The sequence below is a fragment of the Eptatretus burgeri genome, chromosome 2 (assembly GCF_056783735.1).
Source record: "Eptatretus burgeri isolate ZD-2024b chromosome 2, Ebu_testis_v1, whole genome shotgun sequence".
Lineage (NCBI taxonomy): Eukaryota > Metazoa > Chordata > Myxini > Myxiniformes > Myxinidae > Eptatretus > Eptatretus burgeri.
The window spans coordinates 9,533,808-9,552,874 of NC_140962.1; the positions used below are offsets into that span (position 1 = coordinate 9,533,808).

A 19,067-nucleotide genomic window follows, 5' to 3' on the forward strand; every position below is an offset into this window, starting at 1 on the left:
CTCAAGGAAGCGTCATGGACTGGAATATGCGTGGACCAGTTGTTGTGCAACACCGGGGTGGAGCACATTGGTGTATCTCTGAAGCCAGTGAGTTGATTCGGAAGTTGTCATAATGTATAAGGAGCTTAATACCTTCCTGAAAGTCCCTGTGATGTCCATCTTGTATAACCCGTGTTCCCCGCCGCATCCCTCTCCCTTCCACAGATCTCCTAATGTCTCTGTTCCCCACTGTTTTGTCCTTCCCTCTCCCACCCCTCTTGTCTCACACCCCCCTTGCTGTGCGTTGTGTGTTAGCTCTCATACGAGCCTTGACAAAGTATACAAAAAAAAAAAACGTGTTGAGAAACAGCGTATTTATTGCAAGGTATTACTGTATGTATATACAGTATATATTTATACACTAACAATATTAAAAGGCAGTGTGTGTGTGTGTGTGTGTGTGTGTGTGTGTGTGTGTGTGTGTGTGTGTGTGTGTGTGTGTGTGTGTGTGTGTGTGTGTGTTTTTTTTCCTCCATAACTCCAAAACCATAAAACCAATGAATAACTGAGAGAATCTCTTAAACTAAGCAGAATTACAAGATGTAAGTTGCAGATTTAAAAGTATCCGTAAAAAAGTGTTGATTTAGCCAATTTGAACATTGCACAGACGTTTCCGGGTGCATAGTTGCATCGACGGAAATTGGTAATCACTTACCAAGCCAGGCATTCGGTATGAGTGCTTGCTTGAGTGCTTAAGCCACTGAAAAAGATGTCGAGTACAGTTCATGTCAGTTGATGGCGGTACAGTTCGTGTCCCGATCGGAATGTACAGTCAACAGTTACGACAAGGTAGAGGTACGCATGCAGCACACACATGGACGTGGTACATATGGGTAGATTTGGATCTGTATGGACTCTCCGTGGGTGTGTGGACATGCCATGACTCTTACGGATACCGTGGTGACAAAGTTTCATACCGTATCTTACGGAGGTTCTATCAGGTTTTCGTTTGTCCTCGCACCTGTTTCTAAAGCATTTGGTTATCGGATTTGCTTTACAAAGTATTACTTTACTTTACAGTATTACGGAAAAACTCCTCGGACGGATTTCGACGAAACTTGGTGGGGGGATGAGGTGTGGACTAAGTTTTATGCCATTAGATTTTGGACTTGGTCCAAAGTCCAATATGGCCGCTATGGCGGCCATTTTGTTAAAATATTTTAATTTTTTTTTTGCATTTCGACATGTTTTAAGTGATTTCCAACCCCCCCAAAAAAATTGTCAGAGAAAAAAAAAACTTAGAAATTTTGCAACTTTTTTTCCAAAAAAATTCCGATTTTATTTTTTGGGCATTTCTACATGCGCGTCGATCTAGTTTAGTTTATTCAATCGTGGTTCAGTAAAGTCTGATCCATTTTGACCTACAATGAATAGGATATCAGGTTCACTTAAGTGACCCAGCAGTATTGGCGGCGGAGGTTTTGCACTCTACTGAGTGCTCCCTCTCTAGTTAGATATTGGCAAAGATCCAGATCCAGATATGGATACTAGAATTCTTTATGTGATTCTTCACCATTGAGTGATAGGGCCAAAAACGCTACATAGCACGATATCTCAGAAGGTTATGGACAGATTTGGATGAAACTTGGATAAGCTGGGTGTGTGACAAGGAAGAAGATCCATGTATGCTTCAATTTTAATGAAGATCCGAATGCCGAACCGAGAACTTTTAAAGTGATTCTTCACCTTTGAGTGATTGGGCAGAAACAATACATAGCATGATATCTCAAAATGTTATTGACGGATTCGGACGAAAGTTGGTGGACAGGTTGGGTGTGTATCAAGGACGAATCTATTCGATTTTGGTGAATGTCCGAATCCGAATCCAGATCCGCGTAGCGGTATGCGCTTTACCAAGTGCCCTTCTAGTTCCCCTCACCAGAGGAGAGGGTATTGCATTTGGGTCCGTTTGTTTGTTTGTTAATTGCCGGAATCCTTCGGATTTCGGCAATTATGTTGGTCGGTTGTGTGTGTCATTCTGTGTGTCAGTCTGTCTGTCTGTTTGTTTGTGTGTTTGTTTACCCTGTAGCAGCCACACCGTTTCAGCGATCATGACCAAACTGGGTACAGACATCAGCCATGGTCCAACTTCGACACATGTCGTTTTTGGTGAATCTAGGTCAAAGGTCAAGGACAAGGTCACCGAAAAACCGAAATTCTTATTTTCGCAATAATGTCCGCTAAAATGGTCATATCGACTTCATACCAAATCCAAAATGTGCATCTTCCAATACTACATCCAACCATATGTCTCATTGGGGTGTCACACCAACACCCTGCTTAGCGGTCGGGGGTCGAATGTCAGGGGGATCAGGTCAAAACTTTCAAATTGCGATAAAAACGCCATTTCAAGTCTGATTGACTTCCAAGTTATGATCATGACCAAACTAAGTGCTATAACTCATTAAACAGTAGCACTATCGACTTATAAGAACCAAATTGATTTCCAGGTTTTTGTTTTTTCAGAGATCATGGAGATATGACAAAGTTATTCCGGCAATTCCTTGCTCAACGAGCAATTTCATTACTTGGCGAAATCTTCGATTTTGTCAAGTATATTGGTCTGTTCCGTTTGTTGGTTTGTTTGTTTGTTTGTCCGGTCATCTACAGCCCAGACGGCTGGACCAATCGTTCTTAAATTTTTACACCTGATAGGCAATCCACCTGAGACGGTCCGCCTCCAAACCCCGTCTTAATCGGACTAAATGTCACGACGTGACGTCACACAATGTGAAAACACATTTTCGGACATAACTCAGTGACTGGAAGTCGTAGCGACTTCTGGTTGACGCCAAATTAAACTTCATTCAAATATCTAAATGATTACTAAATGCATCTTATTACAAATTACGCATAGTTTTCGCAAGCGTATGACGTCAAATTTTTGCCTATTGACGTCATTTAAAAAAAACATTCACGCTCGTGTACAGCCGAAACTACTGAAGCAATCGTTCTCAAATTTTAACACGTGATAGCCAATCTTGCGGAAATAGTCTGGGATCAAATCACGTCATAATCGCACTTAACGTCACAACGTTACGTCAAAAAAAGGTGAAAACAAGCTTTTCAACATAACTCAGTAACCGGAAGTCCTAGCGACTTTCTGTTGACGCCAAAAAACAAACTTCAATGGAATATCTAAATGTTTTAAAATGCATGTTAGTACAAATTATGCACTTTTTTCGCAAGCGTATGACGTCAAAGGTTTTAGCTATTGGCGTGATTTAAAAAAAATTCTATTCGTTCTACAGGTCACAATTCTTAACCGATTTGGATGAAATTTTAACAGCTGATAGAAATCCACAGTGCAAAAAGATGTGTAATTTTGGTGATGTTCAAGATCACGATCTGGATTCTGCATCACTTTATATTATTGCCCATTATAAACCAATCGGGAATTTTGTGAATTACACATGGCTATTTCTCAAACAGTTTTGCACTTATTATATTGAAACTTATACTGTCTATTAATGCATGTACTATTAATATGTGTACAAAGTTTGATCGAAATTGACCCAAGGTCAAGGTCAGGGTCACCCAAAACATGAAAAACACACATATAAATTCATATTTTTGTTTTACAACATATTTCAAACCTGATAACGGGATCGTAAAGCTGGTTGAAAAGCAATGTTCCTAGGTATTTTCAAATATTTTCTACGATCAGAATGAAGGCAACAAGCACCGATGATAAGTTGTTGAATGTCACATGGTGGTTGTGAAAATTTTCAATCTGCTGCCGTTACCATGACAACGCGCGCCTGATAATTGTTATTTGTGACGTCACGTCATTTTATTCATGTACGAACAAATAAACACCACACATTCCATGACATTACAGCTTGGACCACCACATGGAAAGGTCAACTAATTCGCCAAGTGTCGTGCTAAGCACGATTTTTCATTAGTTTTTTGTCTCTTTGTTTGTCTATTTGTCCACACAGAACTTGATTATGTGTATGAATTACATTTGACCCTTAAGAATCATAAGACCCTTTACGACCCATAAAACCCACTGGACCCTTTGCAACCCCAAGATCAAGAAGACCCAAAAGACCTTGAGGGGTGAGCGACAAAGACAAATTCATTCGATTTTGGTGAAGATTTGAATCCCGATCCGGACACGAGAATTTTTTAATTTTTCAAGTGATTCTTCGCCCCTGAGAAATAGGGCGAAAAATGATATATAGCATGATATTACAAGAAATTGTCGACGAGTTATGACAAAACTTGGTGGATGAGTTGGTTAGGTGACAAGAACAATGCGATTCGATTTTGGTTTAGGTCCAGATCCAGATTTGGCCTTTCAGTGGGATACAAAACGTAAACTGTTCAGCCTGGCGGAGTTATGTGCTCTCCCGAGTGCCATTCTAGTTTGTTCCACATGCTTTCTTGTATTAATTCGCCTTTGAAACGATCACTTTCAAGTTTTTTTAAAATTTATACAAAAATCGAGACTCATTGACAAAGCTTGACAGAGGGTTGTTGTTTGACACTGAGGATCGTGGTGAAAATCAGACAGATATTGCCGAGTAAATCAGGCAGAGTAAAATGAACAGGGTTGATGTAGGTATTGTTTGATACAAGCTAAATTTGCATATATTATCTCGTATTATATTTCCTTGCTGACAGTGGCATTATCTGCTTGGAGAGATGTTTTTTTTCTTTTCTTTAATTAGATATCAACAAGCAATGTAAACTCGCCATTTATTTTATTTCTGCGTGGGATGAACTTTGATGACTATCGATTGACCTTTCAGATCAAATATCAAGTTTGATTAGAGGCACAGACCAGGTAGCGTGTTTTCATTTATCGTGATGCCAGATTTCCTGCACACTGGTTCATCCCTTTCATTGGACTGTGGTCGATGAAAGCCAAACCCAGCTGCAGCCTTCCCTTGGAGTGGGAGACTCACATCTCTTCTTTGCAGGTCACGTCTCCAAGTCCTGTTTGTTTAACAAACCAGCCATCTTGAAAAATCTACTTTTGTATAGATTTGCAAAATAATTATTTACTTTCAACAGAATAAATAAAGAAAACAATATAGACAGTTTTCTTTCATAAGATGTCCCGACTCACTCAACGCCCTCTCTGGTTATTTTTGAACCACATTTGCAGATCAATGCTCGTGCTGGTGGCGGTCTTTAAGTCGACATCAGGCGCTCTCTTTCCCAAAGTCCCTACCCTGTCCTGTGCCCCCCAATCACTTTGGAATATATTTGGATCCGTGTCATGTTTTGTAGCTGTGTCTTGTTAATGTACATGGTCTACCACTTTCTCAATTGTAAATATTCTGTGTATGAGGCTCTCTCAACCAACTTAAACACCATTTTATCCTACCATACAATTTCTCTTTTCCTAATCCGTGGTGACATCAACTGTCACCGTTCCATTGGTCTTGTAATCGGTGCTCACACTGCTGTCCATAGTATTTCAGCTAAAGCCTTTTTGTGACACTTTAGCTTCACCCAATATATTGGATTCACAAAGCATTTTCCCCAACTGAATACTTTTTACTGAGTTCTTCCCAACAGGATTTCAAATCTGCTGCCCAACACCACCTCATCATGGTCAATCCCATTTCCACACTTCCACTACTGTGCCTCACTATACCTACGAGTACCATTTTTCACTTTTCTTCTTCAATCAAAATCTGCTCCTTATGCTGTGGTACATCCATTTGTTGTAATCCCATTCTTTTCCCTTTACTCCATTCTGCTGTTTATCAATTTCTCACACTGCTGTTCTGTTCTTCCATAGGCCTTGACACCTATTCAAAAAATATTGACTTTTATTATTTTTGTCGAGTCATTGCAGTTGTGGTTTCCAAATTTTTCTGTCTACAAGTACAAGTGTTCAATGGGGAAGAAATGATTTCTACTCGAATTTATCAAGTTAGCAATAGTATAAATTGGTCCGACAATGGTATTCCAAACTGAATAGGAAACAGAAAAATGTCAAGCATTTTTATAAACATTTTTCTTTGCCAATACTTTGTGGGACACATAGAAAAACAAAAGTACAGTTATTGTTCATTCACCACCACAATTATTCCCACCTTGTGGGATTGGCCAGGGAAAGTTTTTGAGCCAGGTCTTTCATGAACTAGCTGACCCAGCCTGCCGTTCGACTATCTAGGTAGGAATTGGGAATTTGGCCAGGGGGCCGGAAAAAGCTTGCCTACTCATCGTGAAGGACACCGTGGAAACCTCAACGTCCATCAACGAATGCTGGCAGACAGTACACCCAGTTTAACGTCCATCTGAGGGATGGCATACACATTAATCACACTGCCTGTGAAATACCGGGATGACAGTTTATAGCTGGGTAAAGATTATAACGAAGACTTAACAGCTCAGAGGTGTGTGTGCATAACTCTATACTCTTGAAAATACATCAACTGAGTTTGACACGAACTTTGAAAACTTTTTCTGGGACCATTCTGACCAACGATTCCACTGTAGGGGATAATTTTGTGAAACTAAGACTTCTACAAGTGCTAATGATACATATTCAAAAATAATTACCACTGTGTACGAGCACTCTTGTAAAATTCCAACATATCTGCACATCTGCCACTACATGGAGAAGGGATCCAAGTAATCCATGAAAAGTACCCTGATGTGCAAGAATGTCTTTGTCCTGCTTGTGATTTATGTATAAGCTTCCCTATGCGCCTGGGATCACTGTAAAGGAAAAAAAAAAGAAGTGTTTATAGCACACTCTTACCTCGAGAGTATTGCATATTCAAGTTATATTCATCGCAGTGCATCATTCTAAGAGAGCTTCGATCGGCATGTTTTAAGAAAACTTTGGAAAACCTGTCACCAAGTTCCAATTCCATGTAGACTTTTATGAATAAAAACATGAAACTTCCGAACATTATTCCGTCAGAGAATTGAATAGCAATGCGATACAAATCAGGATTCAAAAGTGACCTACGAGAGCCATTCGAAAAGTTTTATGAGCATTTCATTCACAGAACATTTTGAACACCCCACACACTTTGTGACATTTCCTTTAAGGGATAATTTTTCTGCTACATTATCTTGCACAAAAGAAAACAAAATCTCAAAAAATTATCGAGAGATGGTCTTTTGTAGTTAAGGACATTAAAATATATATATATATATATATATATATATATATATATATATATATATATATATATATACATATATATATATATATATTTCTTTCTGAGAAATTAAGATTCAATGACGATTGAAAAAAGCGCAGATTTTTCGAGTTATTTTATAACCTCTGAAGCTTTGTGTGAGAATCCATGATACTCATAAACCATTAAAGTTATGTAAGAAGGTTGTATATGTTTTAATATCTTCTGAATTGTAATAAATGATTGCATCGGTTGCCATGAAACCACCAACTTATAAAATTAACACATGACCCTCCTCAAAATTAGGCAATTAAAGTTATTTTTGCATTTTACATTTAAACACAAGATGGCACATTAGTTACCTCCGCCACTCAAGGTGGACGGAGGTTATGCTTTCACCCATGTTTGGCTGTCTGTCTGTCTGTTTGTATGTTTGTTTGTTTGTTTGTCTGTGAGCAGGATATCTCAGAGTTATGGACGGACTCAGACAAAACTTGGTGGACAGGTTGGGTGTGAGAAAAGGACGAATTGATTAGATTTTGGTGACGTTCTGGATCCGGATCCAGATACGAAATTTTTAAAGTGATTTCTCACCATTGAGAGATAGGGCCAAAAATGATATCTCATAAAGTCAGACGGATTTGGATGATACTTGGACAGGTTGGGTGTGGAACAAGGAACAATTGATTCAATTTTGGTGATGATCCGGACCCAGATACGATCATTTAAAAAAAATTTCAAGTGATTCTTCACTACTAATATATACGGCCAAAATGGAACTCAGTGGAGCACATACCTCTGCCAGGCTGAATGGTTTACATTTTGTGTTCCACTAATCGGGCAGATCTGCATCTGGACTTTAACCATCTACCAAACTCATCCACAAAGTTTTCTCATAACCCATCTACAACATGTTGAGATATCATGCTATACAGTATATCATTCTTGGCCCCTACTTTCAATGGTGAAGAATCACTGAGAAAATTCCAGTGTCCGGATGCGGATCCAGATCTTCACCAATATTGAATCAATTCGTCCTTGTCACACACCCAACCTGTCTACCAAGTTTCGGCTGAATCAGTTCATAACTTTTGCAGATAGTATGATATATATATATATATATATATATATATATATATATATATATATATATATATATATATATATATATATATATATATATATAATTGTTGGCTCTATCTCTCAGTGATGAAGCATCACTGAGAAAATTACAGTGTCTGGATGCAGATCCAGAACTTCAAGAAAACCTCATAAGTTCATCCAAGTCACGCTTTTGAGATATCCTTTTCACAGGCAGACATACAGATAGACAGACAGACAAACAGGAAATATGTCGTACGTAGTACGAAACTTGAGAAATCTAAATAAACAATAGTGGCCATGGAAACAGCAATTTGGTAATTTGGAAAATTTGATCCATCAAGTGTTTTAAATGATGGAATGGTGTGCATAACAAATGTGGTCGATGCATTTTTTAATTGCTGCCTAAAAAGGTGTTTTACATGTTTTGGATGACATTAACCTTGACCTCTGACGAATTTTGACCAGCTTTAATACACATATGCACAAATGCATACAAATAAGCTGTGTAAGTTTCAATCTGATATGTAGAAAAATTCCGGAGGTTTGTCAATAATAAAATCACAAAAAAATCCAATTTGATTACAATGGGGGTGAAATTGTTGTCAAGGAAACCATTTTCCCTTTGCTTTGTGGGACTTTTTATATGCCACGTAGGACTTTTTCTTTTCCATGTGGGACATTTCCCGATGCCACTAACCAAGATGAGCAGAACCTGACAAAAAAATAAATAAAGAAAATTAATTAATTCTATTTTGTGCCCCCTTAGCTTGATACTGAGGTGGTTTACCAATGGTGGCCCTTTTTATTATGACTGGTGAACCTCAAGCGTTATTGCATAAGCTCATCAGAAAGAAGGTTCAATGGGATCTATAGGGTTTTAAGGGTCAAATGAGGTCTTTAAGGGATTAAAACGTCTTTGGAGTCTTAAAGGGCCCAAGGGTCTTCGAGCTCTTTGGGGTCTAAAAGTGTCTTAAGGGATCTTAAAGGGTCTTTGGGTAATAAAGGACCTTTGGCTTCTGAAGGGTCTTGAGGTTCTTTGGGTTCTTAAGATTCCTAGGGTTATAAAGTGTCGAAAGGGTCCTTGGGGTTTTAAGGGTCTTCAGTGTCTAAAGGGTATTAGAGGGTATTATGGGTCTTTGGGGTGTTAAAGGTCTTTGGGTTATGAAGGGTCTTTGGGGTCTTCAGAGTCTAGGGGGACTAAAAGGTTGAAGGGTTCTAAAGGTATACATGTCTAAAAGTATGTTCCAATTGTCTGTGTTTAATAGAGGTAATTAATAGACATAGTCAAGGTCCAATGATAAGTAATTAATGTATGTACTCATGCTCAACCAGTACATAATCAACAAGGGTCGACCAAGACTTTACCTCGACAAGGGTTCACTATCCACCCGTGTTTTTCAATTTTATATACAGTATATTTATACATATCAAGAGAATCGGTTGAAAATTGACGATTTAAGTGACCGCGACCTTTTGACCTGTTGAGCTCAAAAACAACAGCCTTGCAGCTTGTCACCACCTTCACCAGGTGGTGAAGTTTCGTGACGATCGGAGTTAAAATGTGACCTGGAAGCAAACAAACAAGAAAGTTGTCATGCAGAGTATGATACTTGCGAATCCCTCAAACAAATTTGACCTTAACAATAATTGGTGGTTGAACTCAGTGACCTGATGTGTAAATTCTCTTCAAATTTCAACTCAATCGGAGGAAAGTTGAGGATTTGAGAAATTTAACAAAGTTGTTGACTTTTAGCCTATGTTGACCTTTTGACTTCAAAATTAATATGCTTTTTACTTATGGCCAACTCTACCATTTTGAGAAGTTTTGTGAAGATTAATTTTAAACTGTGACCTGTAGATGATTGACATATAGACAGACAAATTGACAAACAAACAGACAGACAGAATAATACACGTGACCAATGAATACACTTGAAAAATCTTCGAAGTTTAGACGGGTCTTGAAGGGTCTTAGGGTTCTGAAGGGTCTTAGGGGTCTTAAATTGTCTTGGGGTTATAAAGGGTCGAAAGGCTCTTAGGGGTCTCAAAGGGTCTTAACGGTTTAAGGGGTCTTCAAGGGTCTTCAGAGTTTTAGGGGTCTTAAAAACATCTTGATGGGTCTTCGGGTTGTAAAGGGTCTGAAGGGTCTTCGGGGTGTTATGGTTTTAAAGGGTCCTATGAAATTAATACACATACTCATGTGCTGTGTGGACAAACAGACAGACCAACAAACGAACCCAAATTAAATTTGATGAAAATACCCTCTCCTCTGGCGAGGGTAATAACAACACCAATAATAATAGCATAATATTGATGTTGTTACAAAACAATATTTATACTAATAAAATCCCCCTCCCCAAGGGCTCTTTGGATAGATGTTGTGTTAACGTGTATAAATAGCTTATCGTGGGGTTTGTGTGGCACCACCACCAGAAGTAAAAAAAAATTATAAACCACAAACTTGTATGATTACCCTTCTAAACAGTGGCTACTGCTGTTTAACACTAAACTGAAAGGGAGGAAACCCGACGTTCTTGAGGCATATCCCACAGACTAACGGACCTGAGCCTCGATATACTGTTATTTCTGTGATGTGAGAGCAACAGGCCTAGTCCTTCAGCCTCTTTACAGAAGTTTCCAATAATGTTGATATATTTGGATTTCACAGGTTCCAAGAGAGACAGATGTGATGGTGGGGAAAATAGAACCCCAGCTAAAGACAAAGGCCTTATGGGCTCTCAATAGTTCTGATTTTTCAAACAATGACAGAGTATTTTTAGTCTCGAACTGGCTTTGGGTGCCAAGTTTGCTATGTAGCCAGCCTAGGAGAGGTCATGGCTGATTCTGAGGCCTAAATGTTTAAGAGACTGGACCTCTTCCAGTTGCTTACATGAAAATAGATAGGTGGGCTTGTTTGAAGATTGTTCTGGAGCAAACAAGGTGCAATTGTGAGATTTGCCAGGATTGAAAAACATCGTTCATATTGTCAGACCGGCATCTAATAATTTTCAGATCAGCACTTAGTCACACAGCTTGCTGTCCTTCTGGCAGTTTAATGGGGGGTACTGTTCAACACAATGTGGTGTCATCTGTAAAAAGGAAGAGGATTTTCCAGAGCATCGGAGAGATTATTCATGTACACTAGAATCAAGACAAGGCCCAAAACACTCCAGCTTCCACTGGGAGAGGAGAAGGCTCCTTTAATAGAGATGTGTTGACTGTGGTAGTGCAGGAAGTTAGAGGACCAGGTGTAAAAGCAGCCTTGTATCCTAAAGACAGTGAGTGGCCAGCAGAACAGAATTCCAAACTGTTGAATATCCGAGGTATGTCCAGAGAGATGGTCCTCACCTATTGTTTGAGATTCAGGGCCTCTCGCCATTGTTGAGAGAGGAGCAGCAGAATTTCCAGAGTTGAGTGACTGGGATGGAATCCAAACTGATCGTCAGAGATGAGGCTTTTTAAAAAGAGGAAAGACTTTACATCAGCAGCAATGATGGATTCCCTGACTTTCTGTTTGTAGTTGTAAGTAAGCTTACTGGTCTAGTCGTTAAGAGAATCTGTTTTTATCCTCCTCCTTGTGAATGGGGGTGATGTTTGCCAACTTTCATGCAGGATGAAGGTAACCAAAGGAGGACAGGCTGAAGAGTGCAGATAGAGAACCAATATAACAGAGCAGGATTAGAGAGCACGAGTACTGCTGTCATCCGGGCTCATTGCCAATGGAGAGTTGAAGCTGGATGGTTTGTCTACCTTCCTTGGTATGACGAACACAAAGTCTAGTTGGCAGTGGGCATTATGGACTAATATTGGGACAGAATGCAGTGAGATGGGTACATGACATTTGGAGGCAAAAAAATTGAATGAGTTGCACAAATTTTCAAAAAAATTATTTGTTCAAGCAAAGTTTTCAATCAATACACACAACCCAATGGTTGGCCCATTTCATTTTTGCCTACAGAAATACTCCAGGTATAGTCACAGTGATTACCTGCAGAACTCTTTCTCAATCATCCTCTATGTGCGAAATGCGTTACTGGTATAGTGGGGTTTCTTGCATACCAGGAAGGCATTTTGTATGATGGAACTGCAGAAAGATAGTGCCACTTGCCATACGTTCAGAACCACTTTTGCCTGAAAGAGATCATGGAGTGGACAGCAGCTTGTAGCCAGGCCACGACAGACCACTCCTGACATGAATGCTATCGAACATGTCAGTGGAAAAACCGACACCTGCCAAATACTAAGCAAGAGCTGCAACAAAATTTACTCCACATTTGGCAAAATCTGGACTGGTTCAAGAATTGCATGATGCCAAAGTATGTGCTACCAAATACTGATACATCTATATGTATTTGTGTGTATATATATATATATATATATATATATATATATATATATATATATATATATATATATATATATATATATATATATAGTCCATTTGATTGGGGTCATATCACAAATTGTAAAATAAAGTTTGTTTACAATCAGGGGTGTTCATACTATTCTGGCAGTGCACCGTGTAATAAATAGTTTGGATGGGAAAAAATGGGAGGTCTAAGAAGACTTGATTTGAAAGCAGAAGGTGAAGGTGGATATTAAGCTGAACATAAATTGTAGGGCAGTGCGGGGATTGGCGAAGGAAATGGGAAAAGAAGGTAAAATAGAATTAAATTTCGAAGAAGGAACGGAAATGTATTGTGCATACAGCGGAGCAGAGGGAGACGCAAAACTCCTCATTTTATTTTTTACAATACATCGCTAATCCTTCGCTAATGACTGCACTTTTACAGCAACGTATGACATTATAGATAAGTGCAGGGATAGTTTTGCTTTTGCATACTTTTGTTCTGATAAGTGGCCCCATCATGGCATGACAGTCTGACATGCATCATGTAAATGTATAGTTTCATACAGTTCTCTTGTGTTGTATTCACATCACACTTTTCTCTTGGTATGATGAATTATCCTCCATGTGATGAATGGTTTACTTTTTTGCATGAGCCTTGACTGATGTACAAAATAATGAAAATATTCCAAGATAATACAACAATAACTGGTTGAAGGACAATTCGAAACGCATAGAGGCCCCTTTATAAGCAGCGCTGACACCAGCCTGCAATCAATACTAATTTGTATAAGTGATTGCGCTCTTTACCGCCTTCATTGCCCTAATCACAGCAGCTTTGTGCGCTAAAATAGAGTTGTCGGAGAATGGATGATTGTGCTGGTTCGATTCAATTGCCATCGTACATCACAGCGCTTAAATCGCACCAAACTTCCACGCTCTGTATTTCAGGACTTCATGCAGGCGAAGGGTGTGTAGAGGGGTCGGGGGGGGGGGGTCGGATGGAAGAATCCCAGCATAAAGCTAGAGGGCGGGATGCATTTTGATTGCAGTTCCAGTGTTATAAATCAAAATGTCAGAAAAGTTAAGTTTGTAAATAAGAAAAACATCATCGTTTTACATTGTCCATGGTAGCAACTATGTTAATCTTACTCCATCTCAGCCATATGTCGAATATACACACGAGCATTAGCTTTCTCAATTCCTTGTTTTTCAAAATGCATATTTTCCATTTTTTTTTGTATTTTATTTTTGCAAAAACATTTCCTGAATTCTCTCCAACCACAGTGCATTTTCCTAAAATGTTTCTGAGTGATGCATGCTTAACTGGAAGTGCACTCGGTAGAGCGCATACCTCCACCGCGCAATGCCTGATGCAGTAGAACATATTGGGCCCAATAATTTTTGAAATCTCATGTGATACATCGTTTTAGCCCTATCTCTCAAAGGTGAAGAATCACTTAAAAAAATTATTGTAACCAGATCTGGATCTTCATAAAAATATAATGAGTTCGTCTTTGTCACACACCCAACCTGCCCACCAAATTTCATTCGAATACGTCCACAACTTTTTGAGATATCCTGCACACAAACAAACAGACAGACAGGGGTGAAAACATAACCTCCTTCCACCTTCGGTGGCGGAGGTAATAACTTTGTGCGCAGCTTAATAAAGTGTTGAAGACTAATAAAGAAGCTTGCACATATATATTGTTTGCAGGATAATGGCAAAATGTGACATCAGCGTATTTTTCGGACATTCCTAGGGAAGTTGAGAAGAGATCTGAAAATTATTAAATACTGCAGTAGTACGTCAAAACAATCCCCCTTGCAAAATGTATGAAGGCGTGCTGAAAAGTAATGCCTCCTATTCTTTTTCTCCAAAGCAGGTAAAGATATAGTGGCCTATAAAAGTATTCATCCCCGACCAATAATTCCACATTTAGATGAATTATGAATTATGAAGAAACAATTTTTCCAAATGAACCTTTATATTCATAAATGAAGAGATCAAATTAGAATGTTATCGTTGAAAGACGTTACATGTCAGGAATACCTGCAAAAAACATGTACAAATCAAAATTCACTGGTTTTAAAAGTATTCAGCCCCTTTGGTCAGTACTTAGTGGAAGCACCTTGTGCAGCAATCACTGCTTTGAGTGTTTTTGGGTTTGTTCGGTCTCGACCAGCTTTGCACAGAGATGATGAAATCTTTTCCCATTCTTCAGGTGAAAATTTCTCGAGTTCTTCCAAGTTTGACGGGCATAGTCGATGGACTGCAAACTTCCAGTCTCACAATAAATTATCATTTGGGTTCAAGTCAGGACTTTGGGCCACTCAAGAACATTTTTTTTTAATTTAGGCGGTTTTGGCTTTAGCTTTGTGTTTCGAATCATTATCCTGCTGAAATGTGAATCCCCTACCCAGTTTCAGATTCATGGCTGACTCAAGTAGGTTTTCATCAAGGATTCTCAGGTAGTTTGCATCATTCGCCCATTGTCTCTTCTATCCTGATAAGCTTGCCAGTCTCTGCTGATGAAAAGCATTCCTGTAACATGATATTGCCACCCCCGTGCTCGACAGGAGGTTTGGTGTGTGTTGACTGGGTGTTGTGCAGTGTTAGACTTGTGCTGGACGTAACGATTTGAATTTGGACCAAAAATTTGCGTGAGGGGTTGTGTGGCATTGGGTTTTTATGTACGACATGTGAATGTCTTTGCAGCTGGGGAGGAACTCTGAGAATGGTTTTAAATGACATTGGGATTATCTTGTGTCGCTTTTATCGTTGCTTTATCCCACCTTCTTCAGCTGGAAGAGCATTTACCTATAATCCGAGCCACCTGAGGAAGACTATTTACCTATAATCCTAGCCACCTGAGTTAAATGATAAGATGAGAGCTAATTGGTTATTCCCTTCAGTCACATGTGAGAGGTGATTGAGTCTTTGTTTCTCATTGATATATTGACTGCTTTTGACATTTGCATGTGGTACATGCTTGGGAACATGGTGCATGTTTCTGTCTGCGAGGTCACTGATGTATGGCCAATAAGCGATGAAACTGGTTCGGCGGCTGAGGGGGTATGTGACATTGGGATTCTCATGTGTGTACAAGATGTGATTGTCTTTATAGCTGTGGATGAACTCCAGGAAGGGTGTGAAATGGAAAAGGGCTTACCTTGTGTGGCTTTTCATGGTTGCTTTATGCAACTTTCTTCGGCAAGAATAGCATCGGAGGAGTCCATTTATATATAATCCTAGCCACCTGGCATAATTGATGAGGTGAGAGCTAATTTGTTATTCCAGTCACAGGTGAGCGATGTGATTGGGTCTTTGTTCATATATATATATATATATATATATATATATATATATATATATATATATATATATATATATATATATATATATATATATATATATATATATATATACACACACACACACACACAAGTTCCATCTAAAAAGTAATGGGACTAACTTCACAGTTAATTTTATTCCAAAAAATATGTTGAAATCACAGCTTGTCCCCTTCAAAATAGTTTCCCTCCAGTCTCACAAACTTGTCCATCCTCTTCTTCCATGCTTCAATGCACCCCCGGAAGGCTTCTTCTGGAATTCTCCGGAACTCCGTCGTTACGGCTCTTTTGATGGCCTCCACATCAGGAAATCGGGTCCCCTTGATCACCCCCTTGAGTTTGGGGAATAAGAAAAAACTCACAAGGGGCCAAGTCTGGTGAATACGAGGGTTGCTCCAGAGTTGGCATGTTCCTCTCCACCAGAAACTATCAGATGCTCAGGGCACTGTGAGCAGGGGTGTTGTCATGGTGGAGCACCCAGGTTTTGTTCTCCCACAGATCTCTCCTCTTGTCCCGGACTGATTTCATGAAGCGCCAGAGGATCTCCTTGTACATGTATTGATTCACTGTTTGACCCTGTGGTAGAAACTCGAATTGAACGATGCCCTTGATGTCAAAAAATGTGATGAGCATCACCTTGACCTTTGACTTCGACATCCTTTCTTTCTTTGGTCTTGGTGATGCCGGACGTTTCCAAGGACAACTCTGCCATTTGGTCTCGGGATCGTATTCTAATATCCATGATTCATCGCCAGTAATGACTCTGCCGAGCAGGTCTGGATCGTCCTCGAAGCACTCGATAATGTCTTGACAGACAGTGACTCTTTGCTGTTTCTGGTCCTCGGACAACAGCTTAGGGACCATCTTTGCGCACACCTTGCACATTTCGAGATTTTCAGTGATGATGTTCCAGACAGTGTCCTTGTTGATGGAAAGTTCCTCAGCAATCATCCGCACTGTGAGTCAACGATCTGCGTGCACCATCTGCTTCACACGCTCGATTTTGTCTGCCGTTCTGCTCATTGAAGGTCTTCCAGACCATGGATCGTCTTCAACCCCCTCCCGTCTCTCTTTGAACCTCTTGTGCCATTCAAATGCACGTATATGTGACATCATTTCTTCCCTGTAGACTTGCTACAGCATTGCGAAGGATTCAGAAAGTGTTTTGCCAAGCTTGGCAGGAAACTTCAGACTAGACAATGTGTAAAGCACAACCTATAAAAAATCACACAATCACAATCACAATCGCGACCTGTAAAAACTCACAAGTCAACCATCACTAATCATATTGTTGTGGGCCAGGGTCTGGTGGCGAGAACGACTGCAAGGTGGGGGAAGTTACGTCGACTCCCAACAGACTCCCCAGAATTGTAGGCCGTCGCTCACGGATAATTCCGTGATGCGGCGGGTCGCTTAACTGACCGTGGACGCCAATACCTCAACCACGTAGCGTAGGGTCTTCCTGCCAGGTGTAATCAGTTTACCTAATTAACCACGCGGTTTTGACTACTGGAGAACCACGCCCACGTTACGCCTTGCCCCAAGCGGATCACTCGACCAACTACGGTGGAGTACCAACTGCCAATTCCGGATCGGATGCAGCCGAGCGGAACTGCCAAGGACGAACCGGCGAGAATGAACAGATTATCAGGGATAAGGACCGGGCTTAACTTAGATCCGAACCATGCTGGACCAATGAAGGAAAAGACAAAAATGAACTGGGAACATTTTTACAATGATTTAGTTCCAGAAAGGTGAGGAAAACCATGTGGCACATAAAAAGCTTTATTGGGTGTGTTATGCAGGAGAAAGAAAGAAGCATAGTGCGACAATTTTACAGCAACTTACAAAAGAGGACACAGAGCAGACTTGTCGCGAGAATAATACAGGCAAGATTTACAATGATCAAATAACTTATACAATGCTACTTATAAGACAGGCGACACACACTCAGACGCACTCTCAGACAAAATAAACCCCAGTTGAATGGCAAAGGACTTTTGCAGCCAGGAAGGGAGGGAGCTGAGGTCGCAGTTCTTTAGGTACCTGAACATTCTGAGGGACTGGATATTCCGTGGTGCGGTACCCGACAGAGGTCGTGCAGTTCGGCGCACAGCTGAATGTATATGTATATATTTATGTATATATATATATATATATATATATATATATATATATATATATATTTGTGTATATGTATGTATATATATATATATATATATATATATATATATATATATATATATATATATTTGTGTATATGTATATATATATATATATATATATATATATATATATATATATATATATATATATATATATATATATATATATATATATATATATATAGAAAAAAATATATTATATATATTTGTGTATATGTATATATATATATAATTATGTATATATATATATATATATATATATATATATATATGTGTGTATATATATGTGTATATATAATTATGTATATATATATATATATATATATTTTTTTTTTTTATGTATTGTTACAAATTTTGCCCGCCCGGCGTGCGATCGGCCACGTAACTCGAATCACGATGCGTCGCCCACCGGAACGGACAATTCAGTCGTGACCCTCCTGGAACTACTGCCAGGAGCCAGTCACGGGTGGGGGTTTAACCTCACCTCAACCCAGTTCGCATTCTACCCACGCAAAATAGGGTGAATCGCCGAATGTCGATATACCTAAGTACCCGCGCGGGTAGCGTACCGAGGAGTTGTACCACGCTGCAGGTCGACTTCGGACACGAACCGCTTAAGCGGCTCGTTCCGTGCTGCAGGGATAACCGAGCGTAGTTAACGTCGACCTCAACGGTTCAGATTATTTATTGGGTGTCTACACCCACTACCAATCCCTTACTTGATGCAAGATGGAACGTTCAACCGAAGGAAAGGACGCAACAAAACGGGAAACAATTTGACAAGCACTTTTATTCACACTCAGACAAGCACGTATTCACAGCCATACAGTAATGCACATATAACAGTCAAAACAAGAACAATACGCAGAGTTAAAACCAAATAACACAATGTACAAGCACTTATACGGGTTTACTTAGTCGACTGGCGCCACACAC

At 39.5% G+C, this 19,067-nt stretch overlaps 1 long non-coding RNA gene across 1 annotated transcript in view; it reads left to right on the forward strand.

The window, feature by feature from the left end:
* LOC147031402 (uncharacterized) overlaps positions 1-19,067 on the forward strand; it is a 126,818-nt gene that overhangs the window by 71,460 nt on the left and 36,291 nt on the right. The window lies entirely within an intron of this gene.